General features: G+C 51.9%; 1 protein-coding gene across 2 annotated transcripts in view; it reads right to left on the bottom strand.

Moving 5' to 3' along the window:
* Positions 1-25123, bottom strand: part of FBXO36 (F-box protein 36) — a 399365-nt gene that overhangs the window by 69744 nt on the left and 304498 nt on the right. The gene's annotated exons all lie outside the window — the stretch shown is intronic.

Below are 25123 nucleotides of genomic sequence, written 5' to 3'. Positions count from 1 at the left end.
CCCTGTGATATACATCCAGTTCTTACTGTGTACTGTTATATCTATTGTTATATAGCTGTGTTAGCTAGTCCAGTGCAGTATTATTGTCAGTAATAACCTCTGCATTGTACAAACTGTGACTTTCTGTGTGTGCATTTGATAGCTGAGTGGTGTCCATTTCGTGTCTTTCACTCAACCTGCTGTCCCTATATTCCATAACCTGAGGGGGCTTGGTGCGTCAGATGTTATCTAATATAGGATTTTCACAAAGATATACTGTATTACGTATTTTTCTCTGTGATCTAGTCACCATATCTCTTCTTTATCTCTGCTAGTGCTGACTACACTGCGCAGGGGTTTGGGTTTAGAGGTATAGTGCTGCTGATAATTGTACTGTGTTAACCTCATACTGCAAGTTATATCATGTCTGCTTCTGAGGGTAACAGTTCTGGGGCTGAACACACTGCCGGTGTTGCTGAAGCCAAAGGGCCATATGAGGAGAATATAGCAGCTGTGGGCTCTGGTTCTGGGGGCTCCTTGCCCCCCAGTGGGACTGTGGCAACGGAGGCACATACTGACCCACCGTGGGACGCTTTTTCCACGCTTCTGCATACGCTAGTTCATAAACTAACTCCCCCTATGGGACCCCCAATGCCGGTACAACCGTATGTGGTCCCTGCAGCTAACCCGCCGTGGGCGGACGATTTATCTGCGCAATTAAAGAAGTTGAACCAGTCCTTGACTACTAAAAAGTCTGACCAACGCTCGCCTAAGTCCAAGAGGTCCTCTAAGCGAGCGCTTATCTCCTCACAATCCACTGCTGTCACTGACACCTCATCTGATGAAGACGGCACATATACTGACCCCTTAGGTTCTGACTCAGATACGGCTGATGGGGAGGGTAGTTCACATGTGGATGTTCCTGATCTTTTGGAGGCTACTAAATTAATTCTGCAGATTACGGATGATCCCGAGCCATCCGTCCCTCCTAAGAAACCAGATAGGTTCAAGCGTTAGAAGGTGGTTAAACAAGTTTTTCCTCACTCTAATCACCTAGTGGATATACGTCAGGAACCCTGGGAAAACCCGGGTACGAAGTTTGTGCCTCAAAAGAAGATGCTGGCTCGCTATCCCCTCGCGCCAGAGCTGTCTAAAAATTGGGAAACGCCTCCTCCAGTGGACTCACATGTGGCTAGGATGGTGGTTTCCTCAGCTCTACCTGTCACTACCGTCACGTCTCTAAAAGAGCCTACGGATAAACGTGTGGAGGGTTGTCTGAAAGCGATTTACACCCTCACGGGTGCTGCACAAAGGCCCACTATTGCAGCTACATGGGCTGCAGAGGCTATTGAAGCATGGGCCTTGGAGTTAGAAGCTGAAATCTCTTCTGACCATGCTAGACAATGCTTGTCATATATTGTCACAGCTTCTCGATATATTAAAGAGGCGGCTTCTGATGCCGGTATCCTAGCAGCCAAGGCCTCTACTACGTCAGTCCTGGCTCGAAGGATATTGTGGCTGAGATCCTGGTCTGTGGATCTGGACTCTAGAAAAACCCTGGAGGTACTCCCTTTCAAGGGAGATATTCTGTTTGGGGAGGACTTAAATAAGATAGTGGCTGACTTGGTTACTGCCAAAACTGTCTGTCTGCCAAGTACCGCTCCTTTTGTGTCGAAGGCTAAAGGTACTTCCTTTGGCCCCTTTCGTCCTTCAGGTAAAGCAAAAGGTCAGGCGTACAACAAGCAGGCACGCACTTCCAAACCTGGTAAGCCAAAGCCCAAAAGAGCCTGGGCGGCCCGTCAGCCAGCTTCGAAGGCCGATAAGCCTGCCGCATGACGGGGCGGGCCTCCCCCTGGGGGATCCCAGGGTGGGGGGCCGGCTTCTAGGGTATACCCAGGAATGGTTGAAGACCACTTCAGATGCCTGGGTACGGGAAGTCGTCACTCGAGGTTACGCCATAGCCTTCAAATACCGACCCCCTCATTGATTTTGCCAGACAGACGTGCCTTTGGACCAGACAAAGGCGAAAACTCTACACTCGGTGGTACAGACCCTCCTGGATACAGGAGTCGTAGTACAGGTGCCTCTTGCTCAGAGGGGCCGGGGGTACTATTCTCCGCTGTTTCTAGTCCCGAAACCGAATGGGTCCTCCCGGCCCATTCTCAACCTCAAGGCATTGAACAGGTTTGTGAAGGTTTCCAAGTTCCGTATGGAAACCCTTCGCTCTATAGTTCTGGCCTTGGAACCTGGGGACTACATGGTCTCCCTGGACATACAGGATGCTTACCTGCATATTCCTATAGCAGTGTCACATCAACAATACCTGAGGTTCGCTATTGGCAACCTCCATTACCAGTTTCGGGCGTTACCTTTTGGTTTAACAACGGCTCCGCGAGTCTTCACCAAAGTCATGGCAGTGTTGACGGTGGTACTCCGCCGTCAAGGGGACAGGATACTGCCGTATCTGGACGACTTGTTAATCCTGGCAAATTCCCCAGATCTTCTCCTATGTCATCTGGATATGACGGTCCGGTTTCTACAAGCCCACGGGTGGCTCATCAACTGGAAGAAATCCTCCCTGGTCCCTGCTCAGAGCATGGTGCACCTGGGAGCGCTGTTGGACACTCACAACCAGAGGTTGTTCTTGTCTCAGGAGAAAGTCCTGAAGCTTCAGGACAGGATTCGTTGCTTCCTTTCTCGTCCGCAAGTGTCGACATTCGGCAATGCAGGTGCTGGGCCTCATGGTGTCAGCATTCGACATGGTGGAGTATGCTCAATTCCATTCTCGCCACCTCCAGAGGCTGATTCTGGGCAAGTGGGACAGCCTGCCTCACCGGATCAGATCTCAAATGATCTTATTGACTCCGGAGGTCCGTTTGTCGCTATACTGGTGGCTCCGGGACCAACAATTGTGCAGGGGTCGTCCCTTCTGGATATCCAACTGGGTCCGGTTGACGACAGATGCCAGTCTAAGAGGTTGGGGCGCGGTGCTGGAGCTACACTCCCTTCAGGGTCGGTGGACCAAGGAGGAATCTCTCCTCTCGATCAACATTCTGGAATTGCGGGCGGTCTTCAATGCATTGAACCTGGCCCAGCATTTAATTCAGAACCGTCCTGTTCAAGTACAGTCGGACAACGCCACCACAGTGGCTTACATAAATCATCAAGGCGGCACTCAAAGCCGTTTGGCAATGAAGGAAGTCTCACGGATTCTACGTTGGGCGGAACGCCATCTACCGGCCATATCGACAATATTCATTCCGGAGTCCTGAATTGGGAAGCGGACTTTCTCAGTCGTCAGGACATGCATGCCGGCGAGTGGGGCCTCCATCCAGAAGTGTTTCAACTCCTTGTGGAAAAGTGGGGTCTTCCAGACGTGGATCTGATGGCGTCTCGACACAATCACAAGGTTCCGGTCTTCGGAGCAAGGACAAGGGATCCTCAAGCAGCATTCGTGGATGCGCTGGCGGTGCCGTGGAGGTTTCGGCTGCCGTATGTGTTCCCTCCGGTGTCACTCCTGCCCAGGGTAATTCGGAAGTTCAAGCAAGTAAAAGGAAATCTGCTTCTCATAGCTCCAGCGTGGCCCAGACGGCACTGGTTCTCACACCTTCAGAGTCTATCGTCAGAGCGTCCAATTCTACTTCCACAATGCCCAGACCTCCTCGTTCAGGGCCCCTGTGTCTACCAGGACCTAGCCCGGCTGTCTTTGACGGCGTGGCTCTTGAAGCTTCCGTCTTGAGGGCTAAGGGTTTTTCTGAAGAGGTCATAAAAACTATGTTGCGGGCCCGGAAATCGGCTTCTGCTCGGATTTACCATAGGGTCTGGCATTCCTACTTTGTTTGGTGCGCATCTAACAAGTATGACGCTTCCAAGTTTAGTACAGCCAAGCTTTTGGCTTTTCTGCAGCAAGGCCTAGAGTTAGGCCTGTTTCTGTCCTCCCTAAAGGTTCATATTTCTGCCTTGTCGGTGTGGTTTCACAGAAAAATTGCGACTTTGCCTGATGTTCACACTTTCACTCAGGGTGTGTTGCGTATCCAACCTCCCTATGTCCCGCCTGTGGCTCCTTGGGACTTGTCGGTGGTTTTGGAGGCTTTGCAGGAGCCTCCGTTTGAACCCCTTGGTTTTAGCTTAACTTAAGTGGCTTTCCCTTAAGGTGGTGTTCTTGCTGGCTATTGCCTCTGCTAGAAGAGTGTCGGATCTGGGTGCCTTGTCTTGTAGTTCCCCATATCTGATTTTTCACCGTGATCGGGCGGTTCTTAGGACTCGTCCCGGATATTTACCTAAGGTGGTTTCTTTGCTTCACCTTAATCAGGAGATTGTGGTTCCAGCCTTTGTCTCTCCTGATTTGTCTACCAAAGAGCGGTCTTTGGATGTGGTACGGGCTCTCCATATCTATGTGAAGAGAACTGCTTCTATCCGAAAATCTGATTCTCTTTTTGTTTTGTTTGGATTTCACAAACGTGGCTGGCCTGCTCACAAGCAGACCCTGGCCAGATGGATTAGAATGGTGATTGCACATGCTTATGTGAAGGCAGGTCTCTCTGCTCCTGTTCACATTAAGGCCCATTTTACTCGGTCTGTTGGACCTTCTTGGGCGGCCCAACGTGGTGCGACCTTTGAACAATTGTGCAAGGCGGCTACGTGGTCTTCCGGGAACACATTCATAAGGTTCTATGCCTTCGATACTGCCGCTTCCCAGGATGCTTCCTTTGGATGCCGAGTTCTTGTGCCCGCTACAGTGCATCCCCTCCCATAAGGAACTGCTTTAGGACATCCCCATCGTCCAATCCTTGTGGAGCCCAGTGTACGCCGCAGCTGCAAACAAGTTTTATGGTAAGAACTTACCTTTGTTAAAACTTTTTCTGCGAGGTACACTGGGCTCCACAAGGCGCCCACCATGACGCATTTAGCTTCTTTGGGTTGGTATGGCATTAGCCGCTGACACTTCTCTTGTCGTGAGAGTGTGGTGTAAGTGGCTACTAACTGTTGTTGTCTCTTTTCCTGCTACTGCATTGGGCTGGTTAACTAAAAACTGAGCTCCTGTGCTGGGAGGCGGGGTGATATAGGAGGCGGCGCTGTGCATTCTGGGAAGTCAAAGCTTTGAGCCTGTTGGTGCCTCGGATCAAGATCCTACTCTACACCCCATTGTCCAATCCTTGTGGAGCCCAGTGTACCTCGCAGAAAGAGTTTTAACAAAGGTAAGTTCTTACCATAAAACTCGTTTTTGAATGCTTTTTTGCTAACTTAGGACCTATTCCCCTGGAATCACTAGTGTCGACACAGGAATCAGAGTCCGTGTCGGTATCAGTTTGTACTACTTGTGCAAATTTGTATGTGACCCAGAGGGGTCCCTGTGGATGAAAGGCAGAACTATTAAAATCACATCTTCAACAGATTATTCTCAGTTTTCTGTATGAGATTCAGTCCAACCTCTTACTGATATGATTCACACTATCATGTAACCTTTCACCCAGTCAGGCTCTTAGTGTCATATTACACATGTCTCCCACAGAGGAAGAGTTCCCTGCCACAGACATGTCACACACGTGCACAACCACACCACAGACACTCTGGGACTTATAGGGGACAGACCCACAGTAAAATCTGTCAGAGGGACACAGATAGGATTTGCCAGTTTACAACCCAGCACCAGTAACACAATGTCTGTGAACACAAAATGCCCACTGACATGCAGCGCTTTTATAATGTTAATCACACAATTATATAGCACCAAATTCACTGTGCCCCCCCCACTGTTTTGCATCCTGATACTTGTTCAGCAGTGGAGGAGGACCAGCGTTCTTCTCTGCAGTCTGGAAGAGAGAAAATGGCGCTGAGCAGTGTGCTGGCTGACTGAGGAGGAAGCTCCACTCTTCAATGGCGTGTTTCTCCTCAGCTTTTATGAGGTAATTTTTTATACTGGCGGGGGTAGGACTGTGCCTCAGCAACTTATGCCCCTTATTTATGCCAGTTTCTATAGGTTTCATGGTGCCCAGGGCGACCCCTCCCCCGCGCCCTGCACCCTGCAGAGCCTGTGTATGTGTGGGCAACATGGCGCGCTGCGCTCCCGCCAGCCGCGCGGTACCTTTAGCCGTCACTTTCTTGATTGAAGATCTGTCTTCTAACACTCACCTGTCTTCTGACTTCTGGCTTTGTGAGGGGGGTGACGGCGTGCTGTGGGAGTGAGCATCTAGGCACGGCTAGCGTTCAGTTTCCCTTCAGGAGCTAATGGTGTCCTGTCAGCCAGAAGCAGAGCCATGAAACTCTTTAGGAAATTGGTTCCTACTTCTGCCCCCTCAGTCCCATGAAGCAGGGAGAGTGTTGCCAGCAGTTCTCCCTGAAAATAAAAAACCTAACATAAGTCTTTTCAGAGAAACTCAGTAGAGCTCCTCTGGAGTGCATCCAGTCTGCCTGGGCACATTTCTAAAACTGAGGGCTGGAGGAGGGGCATAGAGGGAGGAGCCAGTATTTACCCTGCACAGAAACAATATAACCCACCCAAATCTAACTCTCTCTGCACGTTATATCTGCCACACCTGCAGTGCATCAGGAACCCTCCCTGCAAACGCATGGACACGCCTGCGTTTTTCCAAGCACTCCCTGAAAACAGTCAGTTGACACTTACAAGCGCCTTTTTCCTGTCAATCTCCTTGCGACCGCCCGTGCGAACTGATCCGTCGCACAAACCCATCGCTGAGAGGTGAACCGCTTTGTACCCGTGCATATGCATGCGCAGTCTGGACCAGGTCTGAATTACCCCCTCAGTTTTCATGTTCTCTTTTTGCGTAATCTCTCCTTTCTTGCTTACTATGTATAAAGTCATTAACCTAAACAGAACCCAGGCACTTAGGCTTCATAACTAACAATGCTGAAATTTTATAATTTACAGTAAGGGCCTCACTCAGTACGTACTTGCCTACCCTCCTTGAACAGTCGGGAGGCTCCCGAAAATCTGGTGGGCAAGTCTCCCCGCCTGCCGCAGCCCACCGCGTTACTCACATCCCGTCCAGGGGTCCGTGACCTGCCCTCTGCCTTGCAATGCCAGTAACCTTGGCATTATGTAGCGAGGGCGGGCCATGACGATGTGGCTATGCTGTCAGCTAAGCCCCCATTAGGGATCACATTGTCCCCCCGCTATGCTGACTTGGCTGTCCCTTCACGGAGGGGGCAGCCAGCAGGTCGGCATGTATGATTCAGTATAAGGATAGCATGTGCAAAGCAGCTAGCAGCAGCTTTGTAAATGCAATCCTTAGCAATTCAAATGCAGGAGGAGGTGCATAGCACCACTTTCCTGCATTTGCGATAGCAATACTGTGATCGATGCAAGTCCGGGATGAACATCGCGACCGTTGGTCACAATGTTCATCAGCTGTAGCAAGGGCCAGTGTACTTGTGCGGTCACTGGCCCTGCTACTAGCCTGCGCGACCCTCCTCACCTGGGACAGCCCGGCGCCGTCCCATGTGGCCGGAGGTAGCGCGGGCTTCGGGCGGTGCTGGGGACCGGATCTGGTCCGGTCTCCACCTGCCCCGCTCAATGCAGAGTTCGGCAGCGGGCGTGGGGGCGGCGGCGCATTTCCACCGCCGCTCCACGTGGGTGATGGCGGCGGGCCTGCATCCTCTGGGACGCAGACCCCGCCAATCGCCGCCCGGCTCTTTGAATTTGGCGCCAGTCGCGAGCCAATCACGGCTCACGAGCTGGCAGCCAATCAGGAGTGGCAGCGGCGAGCCAATCCCGGCTCGCCGCGTCATAGCCCCTCCCCCCGGCACTGGCTTGTATTAGCCAGCGCCGGGCACGGGAAGTCGGTTCGGCAAAGGAGAAGGAGCGGAGAAGAGCTCCTGAAGATAGAAGAAAGAAGACGGCGCTGGAAGTCCCGGAGGGCGGCGGTAGTCGCAAAAGAGCTGAGGCCCGCCGCCGCCCGCCGGGTGAAGTACAAGGAGCCGACACCCGTTGGGGAAGTCGCCAGAAGCCCTGGGTCAGCGGTGTGCAACGCAAAAGAGCTTGCATCGGCCACCGCTGCCCAGGTGAAGTCTCCAGGAAGCCCGGAGGTGGTGGGAGCCATCCCGCCTCCGGCGAAGACAACGCGGTGGGCGTGGCCGGACCAGGCTTGGTCCAGCCGGGGCCCTTTGGACGGGTAAGTACAGGATCCCCCTCCTCCCCCTCCTCCCCTAGACCACCAGGGATCGGGCACTAGGCCCGTGGGCAGAGTCAGGCCCTTCCGGCCTGGGGGCATAAAGTCGGGCCCTCCCGGCCCGTGGGCATTTCTGGACGGGCCCTCCTGGCCCGTGGCACGGTTGAGCGGGCGTTAGGCCCGAGGGGAGAGTCAGGTCACCGGCCTGTGGCGCAAGCAGGCGGGCACTAGGCCCGTGGGGCAAAACAGGCACTAGGCCTGAGTAACAGAGGGCGCAAGGCCCCATTATCCTCCAGATAGGCAGTCATAGGTAGGGGGCCTCCAGGGCAAGGAAGCCCAACACAATTGTGTGTACCTGAAGTCGGCGCTAGGCCGCAGGTTGCTGAAGTCGGCGCTAGGCCGCAGGTTGCTGAAGTCGGCGCAAGGCCGCAGGTTGCTGAAGTCGGCGCTAGGCCGCAGGTTGCTGAAGTCGGCGCAAGGCCGCAGGTTGCTGAAGTCGGCGCAAGGCCGCAGGTTGCTGAAGTCGGTGCAAGGCCGCAGGTTGCTGAAGTCGGCGCAAGGCCGCAGGTTGCTGAAGTCGGCGCAAGGCCGCAGGTTGCTGAAGTCGGCGATAGGCCGCAGGTTGCTGAAGTCGGCGCTATGCCGCAGGTTCGCGTAAGTTGGCGCTACGCCGCATGTGTGATGAGTTCTCAGCTTTCCCCACAGCCAGGCCCCCATGAAAGGTAGGCTGTCGAAGTACGCGTTGGTGAGTACCACAAGGTTGAAACAGTATTACGGTGTTGTGCTATAACCTTTGTATTGTTAGGCGCCGGGGTCCGCTCGTCGGTGCGGCCCGGCGCCTAGCAACCAGGGACGCCGTGCGCGTACAGCCGCCGGCTCCCTGGCAACGCTAGACGCCGGGCGCACGGAGCCGCTCTGACCCTAGCAACGGGGACGCCACGTTCGGGCCGCGTTCCCCGTTGCTGGGTCTGTTCTAATTATTTTATGGTGTGCTGGCCGTGCAGCTTGCAAGCTGCACGGCATTCATTGTGATTACCCAGTCTGGCTCCTGATTGGGGAGTTCTCTGTTATAAGCACCCTTTGGACTTCCCACAGACGCCGGTGATAGCTTCCTGTTTGCCTGTGTCAGTTGCAGAGAGTTCCAGTCTTGCTCAATCCGGTTGTTCCTGTCCTCAGTGGTCCTGTACTCGGAAAGTTGTCATCATTCCTGGAGTCTGACCGAGCACCTTTAACATCCTGTGGTGTTCGTGAGTCGCGGCGCAGCCGTGTGTTGCGGCTTGTCCGCTTACTGTTTATTATTTAGTATATTTGTGTTCTGGAGCTTTTGCGGAGGATTCCGCTCCCACAGATCCACTCTGGTATCCAGCGGTGCTGGATAGGAGTAACGGATCGGTGGATCCTTGGTTGTCCTTTTCCCTGGCGGCTAGTCCGCACATACCTTTGGTTTAAGTTAGTTAGCTTGTAACCCCTGGCCTGGTTGCTTAGTCAGAGGGCCCCTTGTTATCACCCTGTCTCGGATTTCCCTTTGTCTCCCATTAAGACCTGAGGGGGCATCGGGGTTGGGCAGACATAATCCGCCCTTCGAACGCGGCTGCCATGGGCTCAAGCAACCATAGTCTCGCAGGGGATTTCTGATAACACGGGCGAGACAACGGAGTTAGGGCGCCAGGGGTTACTAGGCTCTCCTGCTCCCACTACCAGCAGATCTTCCCTGTACTCAGACCTCTGCCATAAGATCTCCTCTGGTCTGGAGTTCGGGAATCATAACATTATCACCGGCCAGACAAAAAAAGAAAATTAAAAGGAGTTAATTTTTTTTCACTTATTCAGTTGGGAGATTTTGTCGGCCTCATGAATCCCACCGGTGTTGGGCCAAATCCTGGCCAACTTCTAGTTAGTCAGATTCAAGAACTTACTCAGATGGTTCAGGATCTGTCCCTCCGGGTGAGGTCACAGGAAGATCTGTTACGGACTTCCCCGAGGGTCATCCCTGAACCAAAAATGCATCTGCCTGACCGTTTTTCTGGGGATAGAAAACAGTTTTTTAATTTTAAAGAGTCTTGTAAACTTTATTTTCGTTTAAGACCAGTCTCCTCAGGTACGGAGGCTCAGCGGGTTGGAATTATTATTTCTCTGCTTCAGGGGGATCCTCAGACCTGGGCTTTTGGTTTAAAGACAGACGATCCGGCCTTATTGTCTGTAGACGCCTTTTTAAAATCTTTAGGGCTATTGTATGACGACCCTGATAGAGAGGCGTCCGCTGAGAGTCAGTTGCGTGCTCTCAGACAGGGTAGGAATCCCGCAGAGATTTATTGTACGGAGTTTCGCCGTTGGTCGAACGACTGTGGATGGAATGACCCAGCCTTACGCAGTCAGTTTCGCCTCGGCTTATCTGAATCTATAAAAGACAGTCTCCTTCAGTATCCCGCTCCTGAGACTCTCGATAAACTCATGGAGCTCTCTATTAAGATAGATCGTCGGCTCAGAGAGCGGAGGGCTGAAAAAGGAGCATCTGTCGGATCTACTCCTTGTGTTTTTTCCATTCCTGTGGACATGGAGGAGCCTATGCAGATAGGTCTCTCCAAATTGTCTCCTGAAGAAAGAACCAGGAGGCAAAATTCTGGTCTTTGTTTATACTGTGGAGGTAAGGGACATTTTGCCCGTAGTTGTCCGAACAAGTCGGGAAACTACCCGACCAAGTGAGTTGTGAGGGGGTTCACTTTGGTCTGCAGCTTATCTCCTCAAATAATTCACTGTTAGTTCCTGCTAAAGTTTCCTTTGGCAGCCTCTGTTCCTCGGTCTCTGCTTTTGTGGACAGTGGAGCTGCAGGGAACTTTATGGATTTAACATGGGCCAAGGCCTTAGGTATTCCTCAGTTAACCTTGGGTAGGTGTGTCACCATGCATGGTTTAGATGGGAGTCCCTTGTCCAATGGGGTTATTTCTCTCTGTACACCTCCTGTTTTACTTTCGGTAGGAGCTCTGCATTCTGAAAAGATTGAGTTTTTCCTTACCCATTGTCCAGCAGTTCCTGTGGTTCTGGGTCACCCTTGGCTGGCCTTTCATAATCCCATCATTGATTGGCAGTCGGGGGAGATCTTACAATGGGGTACCATCTGTAATAAAGAATGTATTACGCTTCCTATCCGAGTAGCTGCCGCCGTTCCCGCACCCATTCCTGTGGAATACCAGGATTTTGTTGATGTATTTTCCAAGGGCAATGCGGATATTCTGCCTCCCCATAGGCCTTATGATTGTGCCATTGAGCTAATTCCTGGTGCCACGTTGCCTAAAGGAAGGTTATATGCATTGTCTGGTCCTGAAACTGTGGCCATGAATGAGTATGTGAAAGAAAGCCTTGGGAAAGGATTTATCAGGCCATCTAAATCCCCTTTAAGTGCAGGTTTCTTCTTCGTAGAGAAGAAGGATGGTTCACTTAGACCCTGCATTGACTTTAGAGCTTTGAATAAAATCTCAGTAAAGAATACTTACCCTCTGCCGCTGATCTCTGTCCTCTTTGATCAGCTACGTTCGGCTGTGATTTTTTCTAAGATTGACCTGAGAGGAGCATATAACCTCATCAGAATCAAGTCAGGGGATGAGTGGAAAACGGCATTCAGTACTCAGTCAGGCCACTATGAGTATCTGGTTATGCCATTTGGCCTGTCTAACGCTCCGGCAGTTTTCCAGGATCTCATTAACGATGTGCTCCGTGAGTTTCTTGGAAGGTTCGTTGTAGTCTACTTAGACGATATTTTGATTTATTCTGACTCTGTAGAACAACATGTTACCCAGGTGCGTCAGGTTCTAAAAAAATTACGTGAAAATCACCTATATGCCAAGCTTGAGAAGTGTGAATTTCATGTCACGGAGGTATCCTTTTTAGGGTACATTATTTCCCCTCGGGGATTCTGTATGGAACCAAAGAAGCTCCAAGCCATCCTTAGTTGGGCGCAACCCACCAACTTAAAAGCAATTCAGCGCTTTTTAGGGTTTGCGAACTACTATAGAAGATTTATTCACTCCTTCTCTGACCTAGTTGCTCCCATTGTGGCACTGACTAAGAAGGGAGCAGATCCTACCAATTGGTCACGTGAAGCTGAGTTATCTTTTCAGGCCTTGAAACAAGCCTTTGTCTCAGCCCCTGTCCTCAGACATCCCAACCCAGAATTGCCTTTCATTGTTGAGGTTGATGCCTCGGAGGTTGGAGTAGGGGCTATCCTATCTCAGAAGGATCCGGATTCCCTCGAATTACATCCTTGTGCCTTTATGTCCAGGAAATTCTCATCTGCAGAATCCAACTACGATGTTGGTAACCGGGAATTGCTGGCTATTAAATGGGCTTTCGAGGAGTGGAGGCATTGGCTTGAAGGAGCGACTCATACCATTTCAGTTTTGACTGATCACAAAAATCTTCAATACATTGAATCAGCTAAACGACTGAATGCCCGGCAGGCTCGTTGGGCTTTATTTTTTACTCGTTTCAAATTTATTATCACCTTCAGGCCAGGTTCCAAGAATACTAAGGCAGATGCCCTGTCACGCAGTTTTCTTCCAGTTCAAGACAACAGTCCTGTTACTCCCATACTTCCGTCTTCAGTCATTCGGGCAGGCCTCACACAGGATGTATTTACCCAGTTAAAGCTGCTTCAACATCAAGCTCCTGAAAATACTCCTGCTGGTCGTCTTTTTGTCCCTGAGTTTTTGAGAGCAACTGTTTTGACGGAGTTTCATGATAGCAAAGTTGCCGGGCATCCGGGAATCGCTAAGACTTTGGAATTAGTCTCCCGCTCAGTATGGTGGCCTGGTCTTTCCAAAGACATTAAAGAGTTTGTTTTTTCGTGTCAGGTCTGTGCACAGCATAAAGTTCCTCGTTCTTTGCCTATCGGTCAACTTATGCCCTTGAATGTTCCTCTTAGGCCATGGTCGCATATCTCCATGGATTTTGTGGTGGACCTCCCTCTGTCAGCCGGATGCCGAGTCATATGGGTGGTAGTGGACCGTTTTAGCAAAATGGCCCATTTCATTGCTCTTCCCCGATTGCCATCTGCCCAGGGATTGGCAGTCTTGTTCCTCCGCCATGTTTTCAGACTCCATGGCTTACCCACTGATATTGTTTCTGATCGGGGTCCACAATTCATTGCACAATTTTGGAAGTCTTTTTGTGCTTCATTAAAGATGAAATTATCTTTAACGTCTGGCTATCATCCCCAATCCAATGGGCAGACTGAGCGAGTTAATCAATCTCTAAAACAATATTTGCGTTTGTACTCGGCCAAACTCCAAAATGACTGGTCTGAGTTTCTTCCATTGGCGGAGTTTGCTTATAATAATGCCTGTCATTCTTCCACCAATGTGTCTCCATTTTTTGCAGTTTTTGGTTTTCACCCCAGGGCTAATTCATTTTTTCAACATTCCTCTGTCTCCTCACTGGCCCTGACCTCTCATCTTAGACTCATTTGGAGAAAAGTACACCTGGCTCTCAGAAAAGCGGCATTCCGGGAAAAAAGATTTTCTGACAGGCTCCGGCGGCCGTGCACTTTTAAAGTAGGAGATAGGGTGTGGTTGTCGACTCGCAACATTAAACTTCGACAAACCTCAGCCAGATTGGGTCCTAAATTTATTGGACCATTTCACATTATCAAAAAAGTCAATCCAGTTGCTTTCCGGTTACGTTTACCAAAAACTTTACGGATCGGAAATACCTTCCATTGCTCATTGCTGAAACCATATGTTTCGTCCAGTAGATTTCCTCGTAAAATATCTCAGGGGAGATCACCAATAAATGTACAGGGTCAGCAGGAGTTCCTGGTTGAGAAGGTTCTCGATTCCAAGTTTTCCCGGGGTCGGCTTTATTTTTTGGTACATTGGAGAGGTTATGGGCCAGAGGAAAGGTCTTGGGTCCTGGATGAGGATCTTCATGCCCCGATGCTCAAAAGGGCATTTTTTCGAGAATTTCCTCGGAAACCTGGCTTTAGGGGTTCCTTGACCCCTCCTCAAGGGGGGGTACTGTTAGGCGCCGGGGTCCGCTCGTCGGTGCGGCCCGGCGCCTAGCAACCAGGGACGCCGTGCGCGTACAGCCGCCGGCTCCCTGGCAACGCTAGACGCCGGGCGCACGGAGCCGCTCTGACCCTAGCAACGGGGACGCCACGTTCGGGCCGCGTTCCCCGTTGCTGGGTCTGTTCTAATTATTTTATGGTGTGCTGGCCGTGCAGCTTGCAAGCTGCACGGCATTCATTGTGATTACCCAGTCTGGCTCCTGATTGGGGAGTTCTCTGTTATAAGCACCCTTTGGACTTCCCACAGACGCCGGTGATAGCTTCCTGTTTGCCTGTGTCAGTTGCAGAGAGTTCCAGTCTTGCTCAATCCGGTTGTTCCTGTCCTCAGTGGTCCTGTACTCGGAAAGTTGTCATCATTCCTGGAGTCTGACCGAGCACCTTTAACATCCTGTGGTGTTCGTGAGTCGCGGCGCAGCCGTGTGTTGCGGCTTGTCCGCTTACTGTTTATTATTTAGTATATTTGTGTTCTGGAGCTTTTGCGGAGGATTCCGCTCCCACAGATCCACTCTGGTATCCAGCGGTGCTGGATAGGAGTAACGGATCGGTGGATCCTTGGTTGTCCTTTTCCCTGGCGGCTAGTCCGCACATACCTTTGGTTTAAGTTAGTTAGCTTGTAACCCCTGGCCTGGTTGCTTAGTCAGAGGGCCCCTTGTTATCACCCTGTCTCGGATTTCCCTTTGTCTCCCATTAAGACCTGAGGGGGCATCGGGGTTGGGCAGACATAATCCGCCCTTCGAACGCGGCTGCCATGGGCTCAAGCAACCATAGTCTCGCAGGGGATTTCTGATAACAAGGGCGAGACAACGGAGTTAGGGCGCCAGGGGTTACTAGGCTCTCCTGCTCCCACTACCAGCAGATCTTCCCTGTACTCAGACCTCTGCCATAAGATCTCCTCTGGTCTGGAGTTCGGGAATCATAACATGTATAAGTGATTCTCCGTCATAAAGCGTAAGCAGCGCCACGTCCCGTGGGCAGTGTTGTGTGTTCTCTTACAGGAGCAAAGAAGAAGGGCCAGTCGTCAGGCGGAAGCAGAGTATATAGCTGGTGAGCATAAAGGTGTTTCGTGTGTGTTCGTGGTGTATGTTGCCCCTCCCCCACTCCCCCTTTGGGCGTTTTCGTTCAGGGTCGCCCCTGGTGCTCCGCACCACTACGGGGGCACCCAGTCTGAGGCCACAAGTGCCAATGATGACCCTTCACTGAGCCCAGTGTAGGCCACCCCAGTGCAGTGTGCCCCCCCCCCCATTCGTTTCAGGTGACCCAGGAAGTTCTTCTCCGTGTCTGAACGTGTGCCAGTATCGTCTGAGTTACCTCGACGGACTGAAGGTGGAGGACGGGAGGCGTGAGGTACGTAGGCCTGGTAAGTGAGCGATCCGAATTTTGTTCTCCAGGGCCCCACCCCCGTGCCTCTTACATTTGGCGTAGCCGGCAGGATCTGCGGACGACACACGATGTGGAGGACGCCACCAGAACGGATCCACCCCCTGGCATGTGAGGATAGAAGCAACTGGCCCGTCCTCACGTCCGCTGACCTACTACGGGCCGTGCAGCAAGCCGTAAAGCGTAACCGAGAGGAGCGCCGCCAGAAGAAGCGTCAGCAAGCCACCACCGACCCCTACCAGATGGGCCAGCAGACGGAAGAATACCCCCGGCCACCTGCTGCTAGAGTGGTTGTCGAGACGCAGCCGTTGGTCGCAGGGATCCATAGCGGCGGGCATTACTTCACAACCGAGCCCCCAAGATCAACGATCCCCGTGGAACATAGGGATTGGCCCCGAGAGGGCAGCGACCAAGCCATCCAATCGGAGGGGCCACACTGGACCCCGCAGAGCTTGGACGAGCCCTGGTGCGCGCTCTGTGGAGAAGTGGACCATGAATCGCCAGATTGCCCACACGCCTCAGCCCGTGCGATTAGGAATTGGCGACAAGGGCAAGCCGAGAGGAAGGGAGCGTCGGACAGGCGCCAGGAGGAGCGTCGGATGCAGGAGGTCAACTGGTCTGCCTGTGACGACTACGACGGCGACCGCAAGGACTGCACCTGGGACGACGACCGGAGCGAAGGGGAGGTAGAGAGATGTACGGGCTGCGGCGATCCCGACCACGAACGGCCTGAGTGCCCCTGGCCTAGGGATGACCGGTCCTCCAGCTGGACCGACCTGGAGAACCCCGACGACGACGGGTGGGAGACTATGTCATTTGATGAGGAGTCCAGTGTCTCCGACCAAATTACGGATATCCTTGAAGAATCCAACAACGACGAGTGGGAGACCATGTCATCAGATGAGGAACCCAGTGTTGCTGACCAACCTGCAGACAACCCGGATGACGACGACGGATGGGAGGATATGCCATCCGATGGGGAACCCAGTGTCCTAGAGAGCCGGAACCAGCTCCAGGAGGACACCACCATCACCATGGAGGGTCTACCACCCACGGTGGTCCCCGAGGGGATAACACCCCCAGGCCAAAGAGGGAAGGTGAGTTTTTCCTCCACAGATGCAAGCGCAGATACACCGGATGGGGCACCTGAACAGGGGCCAACCGCCAAGACAGGTGATGGAGGCCCCGATGCCAGAACCAGGGTGATGGCCAGCTTTGTGGGGACCACAAAGGAAAAAGCCTGGAGGAATGTAGCAAGGGCCAGTGTACTTGTGCGGTCACTGGCCCTGCTACTAGCCTGCGCGACCCTCCTCACCTGGGACGGCCTGGCGCCGTCCCATGTGGCCGGAGGTAGCGCGGGCTTCGGGCGGTGCTGGGGACCGGATCTGGTCCGGTCTCCACCTGCCCCGCTCAATGCAGAGTTCGGCAGCGGGCGTGGGGGCGGCGGCGCATTTCCACCGCCGCTCCACGTGGGTGATGGCGGCGGGCCTGCATCCTCTGGGACGCAGACCCCGCCAATCGCCGCCCGGCACTTTGAATTTGGCGCCAGTCGCGAGCCAATCACGGCTCACGAGCTGGCAGCCAATCAGGAATGGCAGCGGCGAGCCAATCCCGGCTCGCCGCGTCATAGCCCCTCCCCCGGCACTGGCTTGTATTAGCCAGCGCCGGGCACAGGAAGTCGGTTCGGCGACGGAGAAGGAGCGGAGAAGAGCTCCTGAAGATAGAAGAAAGAAGACGGCGCTGGAAGTCCCGGAGGGCGGCGGTAGTCGCAAAAGAGCTGAGCCACGCCGCCGCCCGCCGGGTGAAGTACAAGGAGCCGACACCCGTCGGGGAAGTCGCCGGAAGCCCTGGGTCAGCGGTGTGCAACGCAAAAGAGCTTGCATCGGCCACCGCTGCCCAGGTGAAGTCTCCAGGAAGCCCGGAGGTGGTGGGAGCCATCCCGCCTCCGGCGAAGACAACGCGGTGGGCGTGGCCGGACCAGGCTTGGTCCAGCCGGGGCCCTTTGGACGGGTAAGTACAGGAGCCCCCCCCCCCCCTCCTCCCCTAGACCACCATGGATCGGGCACTAGGCCCGTGGGCAGAGTCAGGCCCTTCCGGCCTGGGGGCATAAAGTCGGGCCCTCCCGGCCCGTGGGCATTTCTGGACGGGCCCTCCTGGCCCGTGGCACGGTTGAGCGGGCGTTAGGCCCGAGGGGAGAGTCAGGTCACCGGCCTGTGGCGCAAGTAGGCGGGCACTAGGCCCGTGGGGCAAAACAGGCACTAGGCCTGAGTAACAGAGGGCGCAAGGCCCCATTATCCTCCAGATAGGCAGTCATAGGTAGGGGGCCTCCAGGGCAAGGAAGCCCAACACAATTGTGTGTACCTGAAGTCGGCGCTAGGCCGCAGGTTGCTGAAGTCGGCGCTAGGCCGCAGGTTGCTGAAGTCGGCGCAAGGCCGCAGGTTGCTGAAGTCGGCGCAAGGCCGCAGGTTGCTGAAGTCGGCGCAAGGCCGCAGGTTGCTGAAGTCGGCGCAAGGCCGCAGGTTGCTGAAGTCGGCGATAGGCCGCAGGTTGCTGAAGTCGGCGCTATGCCGCAGGTTCGCGTAAGTTGGCGCTACGCCGCATGTGTGATGAGTTCTCAGCTTTCCCCACAGCCAGGCCCCCATGAAAGGTAGGCTGTCGGAAGTACGCGTTGGTGAGTACCACAAGGTTGAAACAGTATTACGGTGTTGTGCTATAACCTTTGTATAAGTGTCTCTCCGTCATAAAGCGTAAGCAGCGCCACGTCCCGTGGGCTGTGTTGTGTGTTCTCTTACAGGAGCAAAGAAGAAGGGCCAGTCGTCTGGCGGAAGCAGAGTATATAGCTGGTGAGCATAAAGGTGTTTCGTGTGTGTTCGTGGTGTATGTTGCCCCTCCCCCACTTCCCCTTTGGGCGTTTTCGTTCAGGGTCGCCCCTGGTGCTCCGCACCACTACGGGGGCACCCAGTCTGAGGCCACAAGTGCCAATGATGACCCTTCACTGAGCCCAGTGTAGGCCACCCCAGTGCAGTGTGCCCCCCTCCCCCCCATTCGTTTCAGGTGACCCAGGAAGTTCTTCTCCGTGTCTGAACGTGTGCCAGTATCGTCTGAGCTACCTCGACGGACTGAAGGTGGAGGACGGGAGGCGTGAGGTACGTAGGCCTGGTAAGTGAGCGATCCGAATTTTGTTCTCCAGGGCCCCACCCCCGTGCCTCTTACACAGCGACGGCAAGCTGAGTAATCCTGAGCTTACTCAGGCTTAACGTCACAGGACGGCTTGCGAGGCCATGGAAACTGCATCTTGCAACGCAGTCCTTCGTCTCGCCACGTCCGCAACACTGGCCATCCCTCCAGTCAGGCAGAGGTAGTCCCATCCATGGGATGCAATCACAGGACCTGTTCTGCTGTACAGGTCTTGCACATTCACAGTTTCCCAACCTGATTTCGATCCAACCTGAATTAGGCCCTAAAACCACAGAAACCAAATCAGTGCTTAGCTTGTATCTGCTAGTACAGATACATTATTTTATTGATTACGTAGTGGACATATATAACACTACAGTAACTAGGTCGACAGGGTGTCTAGGTCGACAGGGTCTTTAGGTCGACATGTTCTAGGTCGACAGGTCAAAAGGTCGACATGAGTTTTTTATGTTATTTTGGTGTAGTTTTCTTAGTAGAGTGACCGGGAACCCCAATTAGTGCACCGCGTCCCCTCGCATGGCTCGCTTCGCTCGCCATGCTTCGGGCATGGTGCCTTCACTCCGCTACCGCTTCGCTCGGCACAGATTACCGTTCCAATCGTAGTCCACGTGGATCGTTAAGTATGAAAAGGTTCAAAAAAAGAAGAAAAATGTGAAAAACTCATGTCGACATTTTGACCTGTCGACCTAGAACATGTCGACCTAAAGACCCTGTCGACCTAGTTACTGTCGACCAATAGTGGTCGACCTAGACATTGTCGACCTAGTTACTGTCGACTTTCAATCCGGATCCCAGTATCGCCCTAACCAAGCAACAATGTATCCAAGAGCAGCTTGCTAAAACCCTGAACAAATTGCTCAATAATATGCTGGTATTTAATAGTAGCCAGTATGTAGTAACATTTGTTGCTTGATTCCTTACAAGACATCAGACAGGAAATACTGATATATGAAAAAGTGCCCTATATTATATTCCTTAAGCTTTTGACACAAACAGTGTAAAGTTTAGAAGGAAGAGGGGTAACATAATGGGTTCCGGTATGAATGGTCGACCATGTTATGGTCGACAGTCGTTAGGTCGACCACTATTGGTCGACATTGACATGGTCGACATGGACACATGGTCGACACGTGAAAGTTCGACACATGAAAAGGTCGACATGCGGGGGGTTTTTTTGTCGTTTTTTGCGTAAAGTGACGGGGAACCCCAATTAGTGCACCGCGTCCCCTCGCATGGCTCGCGCTTCGGGCAAGGTGCCTCGCTCCGCTACCGCTGCGCTCGGCACAGATTACCGTTCCCAATCGTAGTGCACGTGGATCGTAAAGTATGGAAAAGTTCCACAAAAGAAAAAAAATGTGAAAAACTCATGTCGACCTTTTCATGTGTCGACCTTTCATGTGTCGACCATTTTCCATGTCGACCATGTCAATGTCGACCAATAGTGGTCAACCTAATGACTGTCGACCATAACATGGTCGACCATCTGAACGGATACCAACATAATGTGCCCAGGTTCTGCTTTTGTAGATCTGCTATTAGGCATCGAATCCACAATGAGAGAACTGTGATTGGCACATATGTATTCCACAAGGGCTGTATCTGCTTTCAACCAAATATATACCTTTGTATTGACTCAGGTCAATGAGAGTACAGGAGAGAGGTCCCTAATCGGGGTCCCGAATGGAGATTAATTAACAAATTGATGCCCAACGAACAATTATTAAGTAAAGAATCTTGATCTTAAATTAAAAATCTATTTACTGTGTCCTTATCGATCATTCATAATGTGAGTATTTTGGACAGTAAATATATATGTGTGTAAAAATTAGAGATGAGCGCCTGAAATTTTTCGGGTTTTGTGTTTTGGTTTTGGGTTCGGTTCCGCGGCCGTGTTTTGGGTTCGAACGCGTTTTGGCAAAACCTCACCGAATTTTTTTTGTCGGATTCGGGTGTGTTTTGGATTCGGGTGTTTTTTTCAAAAAACACTAAAAAACAGCTTAAATCATAGAATTTGGGGGTCATTTTGATCCCAAAGTATTATTAACCTCAAAAACCATAATTTACACTCATTTTCAGTCTATTCTGAATACCTCACACCTCACAATATTATTTTTAGTCCTAAAATTTGCACCGAGGTCGCTGTGTGAGTAAGATAAGCGACCCTAGTGGCCGACACAAACACCGGGCCCATCTAGGAGTGGCACTGCAGTGTCACGCAGGATGTCCCTTCCAAAAAACCCTCCCCAAACAGCACATGACGCAAAGAAAAAAAGAGGCGCAATGAGGTAGCTGTGTGAGTAAGATTAGCGACCCTAGTGGCCGACACAAACACCGGGCCCATCTAGGAGTGGCACTGCAGTGTCACGCAGGATGTCCCTTCCAAAAAACCCTCCCCAAACAGCACATGACGCAAAGAAAAAAAGAGGCGCAATGAGGTAGCTGACTGTGTGAGTAAGATTAGCGACCCTAGTGGCCGACACAAACACCGGGCCCATCTAGGAGTGGCACTGCAGTGTCACGCAGGATGTCCCTTCCAAAAAACCCTCCCCAATCAGCACATGATGCAAAGAAAAAGAAAAGAAAAAAGAGGTGCAAGATGGAATTGTCCTTGGGCCCTCCCACCCACCCTTATGTTGTATAAACAAAACAGGACATGCACACTTTAACCAACCCATCATTTCAGTGACAGGGTCTGCCACACGACTGTGACTGATATGACGGGTTGGTTTGGACCCCCCCCAAAAAAGAAGCAATTAATCTCTCCTTGCACAAACTGGCTCTACAGAGGCAAGATGTCCACCTCATCTTCACCCTCCGATATATCACCGTGTACATCCCCCTCCTCACAGATTATCAATTCGTCCCCACTGGAATCCACCATCTCAGCTCCCTGTGTACTTTGTGGAGGCAATTGCTGCTGGTCAATGTCTCCGCGGAGGAATTGATTATAATTCATTTTAATGAACATCATCTTCTCCACATTTTCTGGATGTAACCTCGTACGCCGATTGCTGACAAGGTGAGCGGCGGCACTAAACACTCTTTCGGAGTACACACTTGTGGGAGGGCAACTTAGGTAGAATAAAGCCAGTTTGTGCAAGGGCCTCCAAATTGCCTCTTTTTCCTGCCAGTATAAGTACGGACTGTGTGACGTGCCTACTTGGATGCGGTCACTCATATAATCCTCCACCATTCTATCAATGTTGAGAGAATCATATGCAGTGACAGTAGACGACATGTCCGTAATCGTTGTCAGGTCCTTCAGTCCGGACCAGATGTCAGCATCAGCAGTCGCTCCAGACTGCCCTGCATCACCGCCAGCGGGTGGGCTCGGAATTCTGAGCCTTTTCCTCGCACCCCCAGTTGCGGGAGAATGTGAAGGAGGAGATGTTGACAGGTCGCGTTCCGCTTGACTTGACAATTTTGTCACCAGCAGGTCTTTCAACCCCAGCAGACCTGTGTCTGCCGGAAAGAGAGATCCAAGGTAGGCTTTAAATCTAGGATCGAGCACGGTGGCCAAAATGTAGTGCTCTGATTTCAACAGATTGACCACCCGTGAATCCTTGTTAAGCGAATTAAGGGCTGCATCCACAAGTCCCACATGCCTAGCGGAATCGCTCCCTTTTAGCTCCTTCTTCAATGCCTCCAGCTTCTTCTGCAAAAGCCTGATGAGGGGAATGACCTGACTCAGGCTGGCAGTGTCTGAACTGACTTCACGTGTGGCAAGTTCAAAGGGCATCAGAACCTTGCACAACGTTGAAATCATTCTCCACTGCACTTGAGACAGGTGCATTCCACCTACTATATCGTGCTCAATTGTATAGGCTTGAATGGCCTTTTGCTGCTCCTCCAACCTCTGAAGCATATAGAGGGTTGAATTCCACCTCGTTACCACTTCTTGCTTCAGATGATGGCAGGGCAGGTTCAGTAGTTTTTGGTGGTGCTCCAGTCTTCTGTACGTGGTGCCTGTACGCCGAAAGTGTCCCGCAATTTTTCTGGCCACCGACAGCATCTCTTGCACGCCCCTGTCGTTTTTTAAAAAATTCTGCACCACCAAATTCAAGGTATGTGCAAAACATGGGACGTGCTGGAATTTGCCCATATTTAATGCACACACAATATTGCTGGCGTTGTCCGATGCCACAAATCCACAGGAGAGTCCAATTGGGGTAAGCCATTCCGCGATGATCTTCCTCAGTTGCCGTAAGAGGTTTTCAGCTGTGTGCGTATTCTGGAAAGCGGTGATACAAAGCGTAGCCTGCCTAGGAAAGAGTTGGCGTTTGCGAGATGCTGCTACTGGTGCCGCCGCTGCTGTTCTTGCGGCGGGAGTCCATACATCTACCCAGTGGGCTGTCACAGTCATATAGTCCTGACCCTGCCCTGCTCCACTTGTCCACATGTCCGTGGTTAAGTGGACATTGGGTACAACTGCATTTTTTAGGACACTGGTGAGTCTTTTTCTGACGTCCGTGTACATTCTCGGTATCGCCTGCCTAGAGAAGTGGAACCTAGATGGTATTTGGTAACGGGGGCACACTGCCTCAATAAATTGTCTAGTTCCCTGTGAACTAACGGCGGATACCGGACGCACGTCTAACACCAACATAGTTGTCAAGGACTCAGTTATCCGCTTTGCAGTAGGATGACTGCTGTGATATTTCATCTTCCTCGCAAAGGACTGTTGAACAGTCAATTGCTTACTGGAAGTAGTACAAGTGGGCTTACGACTTCCCCTCTGGGATGACCATCGACTCCCAGCGGCAACAACAGCAGCGCCAGCAGCAGTAGGCGTTACACGCAAGGATGCATCGGAGGAATCCCAGGCAGGAGAGGACTCGTCAGAATTGCCAGTGACATGGCCTGCAGGACTATTGGCATTCCTGGGGAAGGAGGAAATTGACACTGAGGGAGTTGGTGGGGTGGTTTGCGTGAGCTTGGTTACAAGAGGAAGGGATTTACTGGTCAGTGGACTGCTTCCGCTGTCACCCAAAGTTTTTGAACTTGTCACTGACTTATTATGAATGCGCTGCAGGTGACGTATAAGGGAGGATGTTCCGAGGTGGTTAACGTCCTTACCCCTACTTATTACAGCTTGACAAAGGGAACACACGGCTTGACACCTGTTGTCCGCATTTCTGGTGAAATACCTCCACACCGAAGAGCTGATTTTTTTGGTATTTTCACCTGGCATGTCAACGGCCATATTCCTCCCACGGACAACAGGTGTCTCCCCGGGTGCCTGACTTAAACAAACCACCTCACCATCAGAATCCTCCTGGTCAATTTCCTCCCCAGCGCCAGCAACACCCATATCCTCCTCATCCTGGTGTACTTCAACACTGACATCTTCAATCTGACTATCAGGAACTGGACTGCGGGTGCTCCTTCCAGCACTTGCAGGGGGCGTGCAAATGGTGGAAGGCGCATGCTCTTCACGTCCAGTGTTGGGAAGGTCAGGCATCGCAACCGACACAATTGGACTCTCCTTGTGGATTTGGGATTTCGAAGAATGCACAGTTCTTTGCTGTGCTGCTTTTGCCAGCTTGAGTCTTTTCATTTTTCTAGCGAGAGGCTGAGTGCTTCCATCCTCATGTGAAGCTGAACCACTAGCCATGAACATAGGCCAGGGCCTCAGCCGTTCCTTGCCACTCCGTGTGGTAAATGGCATATTGGCAAGTTTACGCTTCTCCTCCGACAATTTTATTTTAGGTTTTGGAGTCCTTTTTTTACTGATATTTGGTGTTTTGGATTTGACATGCTCTGTACTATGACATTGGGCATCGGCCTTGGCAGACGACGTTGCTGGCATTTCATCGTCTCGGCCATGACTAGTGGCAGCAGCTTCAGCACGAGGTGGAAGTGGATCTTGATCTTTCCCTAATTTTGGAACCTCAACATTTTTGTTCTCCATATTTTAATAGGCACAACTAAAAGGCACCTCAGGTAAACAATGGAGATGGATGGATTGGATACTAGTATACAATTATGGACGGGCTGCCGAGTGCCGACACAGAGGTAGCCACAGCCGTGAACTACCGCACTGTACTGTGTCTGCTGCTAATATATAGACTGGTTGATAAAGAGATAGTATACTCGTAACTAGTATGTATGTATAAAGAAAGAAAAAAAAACCACGGTTAGGTGGTATATACAATTATGGACGGGCTGCCGAGTGCCGACACAGAGGTAGCCACAGCCGTGAACTACCGCACTGTACTGTGTCTGCTGCTAATATATAGACTGGTTGATAAAGAGATAGTATACTCGTAACTAGTATGTATGTATAAAGAAAGAAAAAAAAACCACGGTTAGGTGGTATATACAATTATGGACGGGCTGCCGAGTGCCGACACAGAGGTAGCCACAGCCGTGAACTACCGCA

This window comes from Pseudophryne corroboree, chromosome 4 (assembly GCF_028390025.1).
Source record: "Pseudophryne corroboree isolate aPseCor3 chromosome 4, aPseCor3.hap2, whole genome shotgun sequence".
Taxonomy (NCBI): Eukaryota; Metazoa; Chordata; class Amphibia; order Anura; family Myobatrachidae; genus Pseudophryne; species Pseudophryne corroboree.
Note: the sequence above shows the minus strand (reverse complement) of the source record. Positions and strands in the feature narration are given on the sequence as shown.